This window comes from Conger conger, chromosome 15 (assembly GCF_963514075.1).
Source record: "Conger conger chromosome 15, fConCon1.1, whole genome shotgun sequence".
NCBI classification, from domain to species: Eukaryota; Metazoa; Chordata; class Actinopteri; order Anguilliformes; family Congridae; genus Conger; species Conger conger.
Window position 1 is genome coordinate 25,795,581 of NC_083774.1, and position 14,263 is coordinate 25,809,843.

General features: G+C 44.9%; 1 protein-coding gene across 1 annotated transcript in view; it reads right to left on the reverse strand.

Moving 5' to 3' along the window:
• csk (C-terminal Src kinase) overlaps window positions 1–14,263 on the reverse strand; it is a 36,519-nt gene extending 22,256 nt beyond the window's left edge. Inside the window, exons 1-3 of the mRNA XM_061222178.1 lie at window positions 14,156–14,263; window positions 13,611–13,815; window positions 927–1,000 (exon numbers count right to left, since the gene is read on the reverse strand). The gene's annotated coding sequence lies outside the window, so the exon portion shown is untranslated. The remainder of the gene's footprint in view (window positions 1–926; window positions 1,001–13,610; window positions 13,816–14,155) is intronic.

Genomic DNA, 14,263 nt, shown 5'->3' on the forward strand with positions numbered 1-14,263 from the left:
ATATTCATACAGAGCACAGACAGACAGACAGAGGCATGGAGCTTCACTGTCTGAGCTGAATGCTGCAGTGTGTATCCAAGTTACCCAGCAATTAAAACCAAACTCAAATCAACATCCCTTCACTGCCTAACCTCGCTGATAAAGGCAGCGACTGCAACACACTGCTGCAACTATTCTCAGCTAGAGAAAATGGCTCGAACGGGAAACTAGCACACATTTATAAACAATGCAAATCCTTCCACAGGGCGCTCTAAAATAATAAATAATGCAAATCTGCACAGAAAATGCACCTTAAAACAGACAAAGACAGACGTGTGCCCCACTATCAGGGGCTTGTGTTACATCACACGTGCTGGTTGGAGCGCTACGTATTTGCATGAAGCATTTGGTTAGCAGACCCACTCATCCAGGGCTGCACGCATTCAGCCTGATTTCCATTGAAACAGGTGCACATTTGCAGTGCAGAAGCAGTTCAGGTTGAGCACCCTGCCCAAGGGTGCGAAGCCAGAACCCGACACGAGAAGTGAACCAGCAAACTTTCGGTTTCCACACACCGTCGTCCTACAGTACTGTCAACGGGAAATGCACACATCAGAGATCACCCTTCTTTTATTTAACCTTTACACACAGGGCAGGCTGACCTAGGAGGCATGCTCTTTTACAGCAAAGCTCTGCTTCTCACTCACACAGATACCCAATCACAAAAAATACACAATATCAACAATACAATATAGGCTAGTTAAAAACACAGTAAAGTTCAAAAACAGTCGAACAGTTGGCATCAAGTTCTCGGCTCCCAACAATGGATATAAATTCTCCAAGAGAAACCAGTGTCCTGTGATTTCTAACAGTCAAACTGCCAATAATAACTGGGATCAGAATGATTTGAAAGGAGGAAAAACTGGCCCGGGTGCAGGTCTGCTCACCTGGGTAAACTGAAGCTACGCTGGTGATCTTGGAGAGTGTGTTCACTCTCTATGGTCCCTCCTGCGTCAGGGCACTGAAACAGAAAGAGTATGGGTAAGAGGTCAGACAGGGTTTGGTGCGCTGATCATGTGTTCAAAGACAAGGTAATAACAAGAGAACGGCTGGGTACAGTGCCGTCAAAACATATTTAAGAAATGTGTTGAGCAACTTAATGGCTTTGTAATGTAATGCACTATGAGAAAATGCCTACAGTCACAGACAGCAAATATTACAACACAAGTTAGAGTGCTCCAGTGAGTGTGCCCTTCAAAACATAAACATCAAAAACATAAAAAAGTAACTTCACTTCATGAACAAAATAATACAGATTTTACACCACATTTCTCTGCACCAGTGTTCATCCATTTCAATACAATAAATACCTGAGGAACCTTATCGGTTGAAACCAATATTAGCAGCCTACAGATACAGATACAGAGAGACAGAGCTGTGTTCCTGTCATCAGCTAACTTCCTCAGTGAGAGCAGATATGCCAGTCCCGGAGCCTATCTCCTCTGATACTTCTCTAGATCCCTCAGACATGGTGCAATCACTTTACAACACAACTGCGTTTAAACCATCAGCTCCACAACACTGCTGAATCTACACTCAGTGAGCACCTTATTAGGTAGACCTGTACACCAGCTTGTTAATGCAAATACTTAATCAGCCAATCATGTGGCAGCAACTAAATGCATAAAAGCATGCAGATGTGGTCAAGTGGTTCAGCTGTTCTTCAGACCAAATGTCAGAAAGGGGAAGAAATGTGATCCAAGTACCTTTGACCGTGGAATTGTTCTGAAATGTCCGTACGGAACCATTCTACATTTCCATTCTTCTTTTAACCATCATTCCCCACACTGAGCATTTCACACTCCGATGCCCAACACATACAACACAACAGCTGCCATGAAGGAACAGACATTTGGCAAGGGGGAGGAGAGACACACATGGCCACAGCAACAAAGCGTAGGATTCCTCCCACAGAGACTAAAAATATATAAATAAAAAAACCATCCAGCCTATATATAATTTGCAGCAATGTCTGCATAGAGAAAAAGAATTTCAGCTCAGATATCTAGTGAAGAGCTGGAAATAGTCTTATCACATCACACACTGGCAATTACCTAATCTCATTTCATAAGCATCGAATGGATTGAGGCGAAAGGAAACGGCATAAATTTAAAGTTTGACGTACATTGTCGAGGGTGGGGGGTGTGTTTGCCAGAGGCTTTACAGCGATAAGAGCTGGGCTATGGAGGACATTCTGCAGGGGAGCGTGGGCGGTGGATCGGGGGGGGGGGGGGGCTCAAGCACACAGAGGACAGAGGAACAGGAGTCTTCTCAAGGAGGAGCTCACACGTCCCCGCAAATCTTAAGGGGACCATCTTTAATTCTCCGTCTTCAAATCGCCTTACTTGTGTCAACACATAGCTCAGTTTCAATGAAGGTGTGTAATCATCAATTGAAAACAGGTGGGGGTTTTTTTTTTGGGGGGGGGGGGATTCAGGATTTTGCCTACTGGGCAGGTACACAATTTAAATGCTTTTACCCTAAATGAGAAATTCATTTCATGGGCCTCCTTTTGCCTTTCTATTTTTTCACCATTTTGGAACAACCACTTGGGCTATTCCTTTCCAGAAATGTAATTAGTCTGGGAGCCAAGAAACCCACAAGCCATTATCCTACTAGTCTTATCACTAATCCCTTATTGCAAAACATAAGTAAGGAATTGGTATCGCTGCAAAAACAATAAGATCATCTGATAGGATTAGTGAACAGTTGTGGCAGCAGCTGACGGGCGAGATGCGGGCGCACATCACACCGAGCGTATTTGAGTGGCAGGTTTGGCACTGCGCTCCTGAACAGAATGAGGGGAGAATTCAGGCCCTGCAGTGAAACGGAGAACACAAAGACAACTGCACATTTCTCAGAGACCATGCTGTGAGAGGCAGCTGAATCGGACCATGAGCGAGAGAGATGTGCAGAACCCGAGACAGCGCTGAGGCACGCATCCCGACAGCACCGCTCACGATGCTGACAGAAGCTTCATGAACCGGAGACGGAGTTATAGACAAAGGATGAGGGGAGGCTTCCACGCTTTATGAACACGGCGCCATGCTGTTAGCATTGGACTCCTATTTTAGTGCTAGCCTACAGAAAGAGCACAGCTGGTGTGAACAGTGATTGTGAGGCGGAATCCGTGCTCGCTCCCGTGGCTCCCAAAGCCGTGGCGTATCCCAGCGACCCACAGCCTGACAGGAACCCTGCACATGTCTTTACTCTGTATTCACAGACACGTGTCACGTGTGTTTTTCGCCTCTCTGCTCTGACAGCCAACATGACCCCCCCCCCCCCAAGGCAGTCCCGCCCACACTGTAACACTGAATAATTAAAACACAACGAGGAGCTTCCATTCGAGCCTGCAGCCTCCAACATCACACCGGCCAGGGAGAAAGATGGAGAGAGAGAGAGAGAGAGCTCAGAGAATGAGAGACAGAGACAGACAGAGAATGAGTGAGACAGAGAGACAGAGAGGAGAGAGAGAGAGAGAGAGAGAGAGAGAGAGAGAGGAGAGCAGAGAGGAGAGCAGAGAGGGGGACAGAGAGAGAGAGAGAGAGAGAGAGAGAGAGAGAGAGAGAGAGAGAGAGAGAGAGAGAGAGAGAGAGAGAGAGAGAGAGAGAGAGAGAGAGAGAGAGAGAGAGAGAGAGAGAGAGAGAGAGAGAGAGAGAGAGAGAGAGACCTGGAGGAGCCTTCTGCGTTCTCTGAGCACACGTCTCAGTCACGACCGAGCGGGAAAATATCTTCCCTAAACATACCAAAAACATTTTCAGAGCAGGAAAGAAGTGCAAAAATAGAATGGGGGAGGGCCTGTTTCGAGGGTGCAAATTTTTCATACCAAATGTGCCGTGCAAAAAAATACAATAAATGCATTACCTGCAATATGCAAATGATTCATACTTCCTGTTTCCTGCTGGAAACCAGCCTGGCCTTGAGCACGGCTATTAAACGTTTCAATTTAACGTTAAAACACGCCATCATAGGCAGCACATGGTCCTGCTTCTAAGCACAGGCCTTCTACCCCAGACTGACTGAGAGCTACACACCATTCCAGCTTAGAGGCAAATTAGTGCGAACACTTAACTCTCTCAATTATGCATCGCAAGCCCATTCTGAATGCTGGCGGAGAAGACACTAAAGGCCGAAAGGGAAACCATATATGCAAAGCTCTGCATTCCCGGCTGCTGGAACTACTGCTACTGCAAGGAAATGTGTATAAAAATGTAATTAGGGCAGTGGAGCACGGAGACAGAATGCAGAGCCGACACAGCCTTTGTGCCACAAAGAGAAGACGAGATGGTGTTAAACACACAGATACTGAGGGAAAAGCAGCAATGGGCAGAGCCAACATGGACTCCATGCGTGCAGGACGGTTCTGTAGCAGAGAGGCAGCAGTCTCTATGAAGCCCATCGGTTTGTACCATTCTTGTGGCTGCCTTCAGCATGCCTTTTATACACTTCTTAAAATAGTAAATAAAGATGATATCAACCAGACTACCTTAAGAATTACTTGTAGCACCGGATATGAGATGGAGAGAGAGTGAAAATGAAGAGATTAATTATGCAGATAATTTCTGCAGATGCAGTGCAAACAAGCAGTAATTGTGGCTGCGTGGTGTCTGACAAAGGAATCAACCTCCCCACAGTACCAAACACATTTTCTGAGAATTAGAGCAACTAGAGAATTAGAGCAACTAGGCCAATAGACCAGACTTAAAGGGCATGGTTTGGTAATCCACACCCTGTTGTTTTTCGACAGGGAGCTGGGTTTACTGCATGTTCAGAGACAACATGTACATCAGAATATGAGGTGGCTGGTTGTCAGACACTGTTGTGACCTTCAGCAGCCCTGTGAGATCTAGAGGGTAAAGCAGAGGCATGTTGGTAACCTGGCTGATGTGCCCGTCGCCCTCTGGTCCCATAGCCTGATCTCCCAACCAAAGTAGGCCCCTGTCTGGCCCTCAGGCCTGGCATCTGCAGCCAGCTTTGATGATTAGACCCATCACAGAACCAGCTGGCAGGAGGACCAGGGGGGTTAGAGAACCAGCAGGCAGGAGGATCAGGGGGGTTAGAGAACCAGCAGGCAGGAGGACTAGGGGGTACAGAACCAGCAGGCAGGAGGACCAGGGGGGTTAGAGAACCAGCTGGCAGGAGGACCAGGGGGGTTAGAGAACCAGCTGGCAGGAGGACCAGGGGGGTTAGAGAACCAGCAGGCAGGAGGGCCTGGGGGGTTAGAGAACCAGCAGGCAGGAGGACCAGGGGGGTTAGAGAACAAGCAGGCAGGAGGACCAGGGGGTACAGAAGCAGCAAGCAGGAGGACCAGGGGGTTAGAGAACCAGCAGGCAGGAGGGCCAGGCAGGGCGTGGGTCACCGGAGAGCGGTGAGCATGTGACGGACTAGTCACAAAAGGCCCCAGATGTTTGTGCAGGGCCACGGGAGAGGAAGTGGAGGACGGCCGCCACGGGGAGCGGCTGTGTGTGAGACACACACACGCACACGCACACGCACACGCACACGCACACGCACACGCACACGCACACGCACACGCACACGCACACACACACACACACACACACACACAGTGGCCAGGGCCGTGAAGAAAACACACAACTGTGGGAGAGGAGAGAGCCATTATCATCCCAACTGCTAGACAACACAATTTCTGCTACCGCTGGAAATTCTTCCATCCTTAGCCTCACCTGAAATGGGACAGAACACATTACAGCCGCTATAAGAGGAACACAAAATGAGGTTATACACAAATCCTCTTCTGCAGCTTTTAATGTCAAAGTTTAAAAAATGCTACTGGTGTGACCGCAGAAGCCTGCAGCTTAAAGCTATTCAATAAAGTCTTGCTTGTAAAAAGGCCCAGTATTTACACTCCTTCATTGATAAGATAAGAGCAGTGTCAACGTGCTAGGATTTCAAATGCAATGGGGCTCTCTACCAGAGAACAGCGCAGAGACCTGCCTATGTGAATTCCCTGCTAATCCTTCAGAGTCAACATGCTGCAAGATCAGAGCACATTGCTTCTTTATGTCCAATTAAGAGAGAGCACGTTTCTGCCTAAACGCACAGCGCAGAACAGAACACCCCGAGAACTGCTGATGCGCCAGGTATGCAAAAAAAATCCCCCTGCCCATGAGAACCAACATCTGATATCCCCCTCGAAGGGGGAGGAGAGGCAGTCCGGCCCAGTGGGGGTGGGGTTAACTCATTGATTGACATGAGCTCTGAGGAAGGAGCGGAGCCTCAGAGGCATTCTGGGCCATGGGGATTTAGTGCTTCAACAGGGGCTACATTACCTGATTACCTGAGGGAGAGTGACAGCCGGGAGAGAGAGCAGACTGCTGGGAATAAGCCAATCCCATAGGCTCTCGCCTTGGGCCTTGCTGGAGCATCATTGGGCTTTGGCAGTCTCCAGTGGTTATGTGCCACGTATCAATTAAATACATAGAAAAAAACAGAAATAAATGTTCCACAACCTAAACAAGTGACCTTTTTAAAATGTATCAACTGATTTAAGTTAAGAGGCACAGAGATTGTTCATGCCTCAGGTGTTTGTGTTAGAGCCCCTACCTCCATAACCAATAGCTTACAGCTGGAAAAGGATCATTTTGTAATTTCTACAGAGCAACAATATCCTCTCACGTACTTGGGTTTAAAAAAAAAAAAGGAAAGATTGTGCAGTGATGTTCTTTTATATTAAACCATGTCTTCAACACCACTCCCATCACCACCATGGCAGCACAAGTATTTTTATGAGTTACTGTATCATGGGTAAAACATATGTAGGCTTATACACACAGCATGTACATTATTTGTAATGTTGAGTTCACAATTTTACTAGCTGGCTTTGAAAATTAAGCACGTTTGGAAACTTTATGCACTTTATGACCTGTCCAGGTCAACAAGTAAATATTATATGATATCAAAGGCTTACACAAGGCTCCACAGTCACCAGACAATATGGTAAATGTCAAGCTATATACCCAGGCAGGAACATAAAACAGGATTCTTTCTGTGATCATCCATATGCAAACTCAGTGCAAATAATATCCATATCCACCACCATCCACATAAACACACATCCTGGTTGCCAATTATCCGTGGACAACAGGGTTAGGCTTTCAGGGTTAGGAGGGGACAGGGAAGGGGAAACTCCCATGGTCAGGTGTCAATGCTTCAGACTTGAGGGAGAAAACAAGCATACATGAAGTCCAAACTCTGAAATGAGCTTCACACTGGTCTGAGCCACGGAAGTCTGACCGAAGAATTTATAAATAATATAATTATTTGAGCAAAATACATGCTTGGATTTGAGGAAATAAAACATCAATGGTAGTCCAATATATTGTAGCTAGTTATCAGTTTTTGAAATTGAACTAGTGGTATATCAATATAAATGGTGTCATTTTGCCTACCAGCAATAAACATTTCCCCAATCACACATCGTAAAGCAAGAGGTGGTGCTTGAATCTGGTATAGTTTGTGGCGAGTTCTTTTGCCATTATTTCCCAACAACCACGCAGCCTGTAGCGTAGTGGTTAAGGTAAATGACTGGGACCCGCAAGGTCGGTGGTTCGATGTGGCCGTGTCGCCACAATAAGATGGGCACAGCCGTTGGGCCCTTGAGCAAGGCCCTTAACCCTGCATTGCTCCAGGGGAGGATTGTCTCCTGCCTAGTAAAATCAACTGTACGTCGCTCTGGATAAGAGTGTCTGCCAAATGCCATTAATGTAATGTAATGTAACCTGGCGGGTTCATTACATCACCCTAAATGTGTTTTATGTGTAAGCAGTTTTCAATGGCCTTTCCGTAATGAGAGGTCACTATAATACAGATGTGAAGCAGTCACAGGCAGGGAAACAGATGTGAAGCAGTCACTGCCAGGTAAACAGATGATGCAACTCAAAAACGTTTCGCCGTGTAGTGTCACTGGTATGCCTCACAAGGTCAGTTCTGCAAACCGGCAGACGTCATTTACTTAAAGCTGTCTGGGCAGGGGGAGTATTACATTCACAGAGGGGTCAATCAAAATAAAAATTAAATGCAGCACAATGTAGGCTACATGCTCACTGAAACCCAGCACCATCATACCCTATGTGGATTCTGATAGCACACTGTAATATATGAGCAGCCTCAGATTATGACACTTAGCCTACTTTCTGCCCAAAGTACAGATCGCAAAAGTTTTTCCCGCACCGGGTAGGACAGGATTATGGGGCTGGTAGTCTCCCTTTCCAATCTTTCTTTCCATGCTCAATCTTTCACAAAGCTTCGAGAAAGCTTAGTGAACGTTTGTGGCATAGGTAATTCTAATCTGATTGGTGGCACCATTCCATTGTCTGGAGCAGTTCATTTCAAGTGCTCACCCCAGAGAATTCATCACCACCCCTCCCCCTGACTTGAACTTCCTCTTCTTCGTGTCTTAGCATAGGTTACTTCAGTTGCACATTACAACAGACCACTCGCGGCATGGACATCCACATTCCGTGAAAAGGCATTGCTACTCCTGCTCAGGACTTCAGTAGCTAAAACAGAACATGAATTTTATCCACCGTATTGACGTCACAAGTGAATCGGAAAGGTTATTTCTGGATATGCAGTATATCGATTGTGGATCAGCAGTGCTTGGCAGGCGCGTTTGCTAACTCGCTAAGCAAGCTCTCAATTATTTATCTTGGAATCTCCACCTGCGAATGGACTCCAAATCGACTCATCAAAAGTATTGCCTCTCCACTGATTTATTAGCAGTGCATATTCCTGATGCTTGGCACAGTGAAATCACATTTCTGTACAAAGTTATTTGTACAGAAGGCTATAGGACTGCTGATCTGATCCTGGATGGAAAGTACTGCACGAGTGTCGACCCAGGCAGCAGGGATCAAGACTGGGGACTGCTTGCCTGCGGCAGCCTGGTTGAGTCTGATGAAGGAAGTGACCTCAGGTTGCCTTTGTCTACAATTTACCAGGTGCTCTTTCAATCAAATCAACTTCCCTTAAACAAAATTTGAATAACCGCTGTTTCACAGAAAATGTTTTTGTTTTTTTCCATTCAATTTGAATAGTAAGTCCAACCTTCACATCTTATGTCAAGGAAGAATAAGCATGGAATATTAAAAGCAATAGCCCACAAATGGCTGTAATATGGCACTGGTGCACAAGTGATAATTGGACATGATTATGTACAAAAATGTCTATTTGACTTAATTTTCTTTGTGGCTTTTCTTCACCTAAATATACAAGCCTTAGAAGTTTGGAAGTCATACACCAAGTGGTGCTGTTGTAGAGTAAGCCATCAAAAGCCATGAAAATAAATTGCCAAGTGGCACGATTTAACATTTATGAATGACCATACCTTTTTTCAGTATTATAAAAATATAAGAGTATCTGAAAAAAGACCAAAAACTGTGTCCAAAATCGACACAAACCCAAATTTCCACTCGCCCCCACCACTTATTTTTATCTAGAACTACAAATCTAATGTATGACAGACAATATTAAGTACAGTTATGCTCGAATGGTTATTTTCTCTTTTCTTTTATTATGGTCTTCCTGTACTCTTTCAGTTCCAGAAAAAGAGGCACCCCACTGCTCTTCTGTTTCCTGCTTCCTGTGTGGAGTTCTCATACTGGTGTAGCAGCACTGAACACTGCAGTCATTTCCTCCATAGCCGCTATAATACAGCGCAGACAGTAAGGCCTTACAGAAGGCACACAATAACAGCTGTTTTTTGGCACAAAGTGGACATCCTCTCTCTCTCGCTCTCTCTCTCTCTCTCTCTCCATCTCTCTCTCTCTCGTCACTGCTGTAAATCAAGGCTTTATTTTCTTATTACCCAATAATGATTCTCAAAAGTGCGTATTTCATCTCTGACAAATTTCCTGGGTCTGAATCAGTCCCTCGCACCACGGGGGCGAGACAGAGAACCTTTTACGTTCAAGGGCCCTCCCGTCTGACCCACAATCACAAACTTGCACACACACACACTTAACAGCCTTCTCAATTTTTCCTCCGCCAACCCTATTCCACACAGAAATGAAGACTCAACTAAAATCCTCCTGTAAAAAAGCAGCCCAGTGAGTTACTCTGCACAGCGGCCAGGAGCAGGCTGGGCCAGAGCGTCTCAGTCCGAGAGCCTTGGCCCATCCTACACGTGGTGGCACGGGCCCAGGGAGACACTCGAGAAACAGCCTGCTCCACAGGCCCAGATGGACCAAGGCCACTTCATCAGAGCCGCAGACACCCACCACAATGCTCACATTCTGCAGGGCAGAACAGACAGGGGAGAGAGATACAGAGAGAGGGCTGTGGTGGTGGGCACAGTACTGTATTGCCTAACACAGCCGCTTGTGCTGTCCCGGTGAGGGCCCCCAGGCCACTCCTCATGAGGGCCCATTCCACTCCTGAGGGACAATCCCAGCACCATCATTTCAACCGTTAAAAGTACAAATTAATTAATAAATAAGCATGCTATAAACTGACAGAAAAACAAAGAAAATAAGGCCTTAGATGTGTTAGGTATTTGTAATATGATAAATAGAATATCAGAATATATGTAATGTACAGTAGTGTAAGACACAATTGTGAGATTCGATTTTTTTACATAAAAATTATTGGCATGCCACCAGCAAGCTTTTACAAGCAGAGTCATTTTGAAAAAAGATGCGTTAGGACTGATCACCACTTCACGAGTTAGGTTTGGAACGGGTGCTTGTAATCGGAGTCGCTGGTTCAGGGGAAAGCAAAGGCAGGGTGGTGCTGGTGAATCTCTTTATCAAAAGCCACAATGACAAGGTCAAAGACTGGCAAAAGTGCACATCCTGTTAACAGGAAGAGGAAAGATGATTATAGTGTACCGTGTTTTCGACATGTTCACAGCACAACAATGAGTCCACTCATTACAATAATCAGTGATATTAATGATGATATAACAGCCACTAGAATTCCCTGGGAAATGTCCACAGCCATCACTGACTTCAGGCCAATACAGAAGTACAATTTCATAATTTAACAAAAGCTTGGAATTTTTGGGTCTTGCTGCACAGCCAAACCCAGGAAATGCTATCGCTTGGTTAATTTGACAAACAATGGCCTGATTATGACACAGGCGGTCAGCAGCCAGTGAGCACAAAAACAGGAAATGTATGAAGAATAAAGCCAGTAGAATATTTTTAAAAGCAGCCTCAAGTCAGCGTGAGTGCGACAGCCTTTTCACGGAATAAGCAAATGTAGCTCACTGTGAAGGACCCATGCCAAATCCAGCGTCTGACAGAACACGCGGACTCAAGCGGCCTGGAAAGAGCCTGACACTGCAGTGTACTCTCCAAGCACAGAGCACACACAGCACCTCCTACACAGTGCCAACCCAGCAGGCTGGCTCAGGACAGAGCCCAATAAGTCCCAGAACCAGGGGGGACTCAACCCAGAACTCCATACACGCTTTTAATGTAGCTTAGTGCAGAACTCCATACACGCTTTTAATTTACCTTTACACAATGTTGTTTCCAACAATTACCCTGGCTAAATCAGCTAACTGGCTGGTTCACTCATAGAGTAGAATGTTCCAGATGGACCCAGGAATGGTCTTTCATGCAACTTAGCCAAAATGTCAGATGCCGTAAATGTTCCATTACGGCTGATTAAGAAAGTCGGCATCAAGTCAGTATGAACACCAGAAAACGATACTGCCTCATTGCCCATCTCTGCACTTGAATGGGAATATTGCATTGTACTCGAGTAAGCTCTAGTGTTCTGCTTAAGGCAGTGGTGAAACTCAGCAGTGCTAGAGAGTACCTGGCTTTCCCCAGCAGCCCATCAGAGTACACTGTGCGTGTTCATTCAATGTACCAGGAGGATGCTGAGGGATGGGGTAACTAAACCGCTTTCAATTTTAAATCCTTGGACATTCAGGCAAGATACGCACTCCGAGAGAACAAAAGTCTATAACAATGGTGCATGTGAAAGGCACACTGGACATGTTCTTGTAACATATTTTAATTATTGTACAAGGTGCAGTAATGCTTAAAGATGCAAATATGAAGCGAGACTGGATAAGATCCAGATGTTTGTTCTTCGCAGTTCACCTTGATTTTGGTAACAGGTTTTTTAATTAGAAGCAAAATGCAACGTTTATTCGTGCTGTGCTCAATCTGATTTTCTAAATTCCTGAGAGGATAATAATGCCTAGATCCAATTGTTTCCTGGGAGGGCTCTGGGCACCCATGCAAGTTATAAACCAAAAGAAGAGCTGCATATAGCAACATGTTACTGCAACACTGATTCATGGGATTCCTTGACTGAATTCCTACTTTAAACAACTGCGTCAAACATCGGGATGAATTTGAAAACAACTATGTGTCTATACACGGTGTTTTTACAGCAATTGCAAATACTTCTGGTCATGGTCTAACAAAACATTAACCAGAGGTCACCTAAGAGCTACGGTGTCATCATCTCTGATATATCGGTTTTAAAAAGAACTCAACAGCAGCCATACATTACAGTAGTGGCCATTTATGCATGGAAGACAATAAGAGAGGATTACTGGTGCAAGCGGAACTGCCGTGCCTATTCGGGTGCATTTGCTATTCCTTGCGTTTCCCATTTAAGTTACGTGCACAATTATCAATTATTACAAATACAATTATGTTCTTCATGTAAACATATTTTATTTTAAAATAAATACATTCCATCTACTTGAATGCAAGTAAGTGACCTATGCGGCATGCAGGATGCACCAGCACAGTAAAGCCTTCCAAACATGTGAATTGGCTTGACTTAAGTAACGTTGGTTAATGTTGGAAATTAATAACATTCCAGTTAGCCATATGAGCACTTGGTGAATGGGGACATATCGCCAAGAATATGTTGACGCCGTTAGTGGAGAGGAAGTTTGTTGAGGGCCTGGCTCAATTCTCACATCCTTTAAACTTAAAATAAATATGTTGCCTTATGGAAACATAAGTGTTATCTAGAGATTTGCCCATCGAGACATACTACTTTCTCCCACGTAGTTTACAATACAAATAGCCAACGTTGGATGGAATAATACACATTATTAGGAGCCACCTCTCTACCACTCTCACAAGTATATAGCAACAATTTCTACAGAGTAGAGTATTCAAGAATTGATACAGTCGGCCACCGGAACCGACTCTGAAGCTTGAATTTTACGTCGTTAATACGTTTTGACAGAGTACAGTGACATTAATGCTACCGATTTATATTATAGTTACTACTATTATGCTAGCCACACCTCACCACATAATACGTAATGATAGCTAGATTACCCCCATTGACATATAGCCACACAACGTGCGGTAAAAAAAAATCAGATTTAAAAGAGAATCCATAAATTAAGACAACCATTCAATGCCATTTCCAGCTTATTTAGATGTCTATTGTGTCAACAAGCTGCTAAAAGAGGGAAACGATTAATGTTAACGAAACTCCAGTAGACTGCTGCTAACATCCAATCTAGGCGTACAATGCAACACCCGTGCGATTCGTCCAATACTGATGCAGCAAGCAATATTTCACCCAGCACCAAGTGCTAGATAGCCATAGACAAAGCTTACCTTGTTCACAGAAATGATCTGCGAGTGAATTCGTTGAAGTTGTGTTGGAAGTGTAATGGAAAAATAATGGATACAGTTAGATTCCACAGTGGATCTCCTCTCCAGTCTCGATTCGTCGATATTCCATCAATGGACAGAACTGCTCTCGCCAACACGGTCAATCGTTTGTAGCTGCAGCGCACCGATGTGGATGAAAACTGGCTTGCTGGTTAGAAGACAAGAGTCCTGTTGCAATCACCGAAACAAGCTATTATAATACAAACAGTGATCAGTTTCTGTGGTTGGAATTCCATACGATGAGCAAACTAGAATGTCGGTCTAGTTTTAAGTCTCAATCGATTCCAAGGTGATAAGGTTATAACGTTAGTTTCAAAAAGCGTTGATGGAAAAGCAAAACAGTGCTGGTCCTTTACAAACCGTTAGATAAATATAAGCAAAATATTAAAATGAGATCAAAAGCGACCGTGAATATGCCTGCTACGGTGCGCATCCAGTTTACAAGTGGCACAAATACAACCACAATCAAAACTGAGGTCCGACCGTACACTGTCTTTTGCGAATTTGCACATTTGCACAGGCCTTGCAAGGGAAGTGGTCCTCACTACGTTTCGGTAAGCACCACGCATGCGCTTCTTTGTGAACCACGGTCCAAC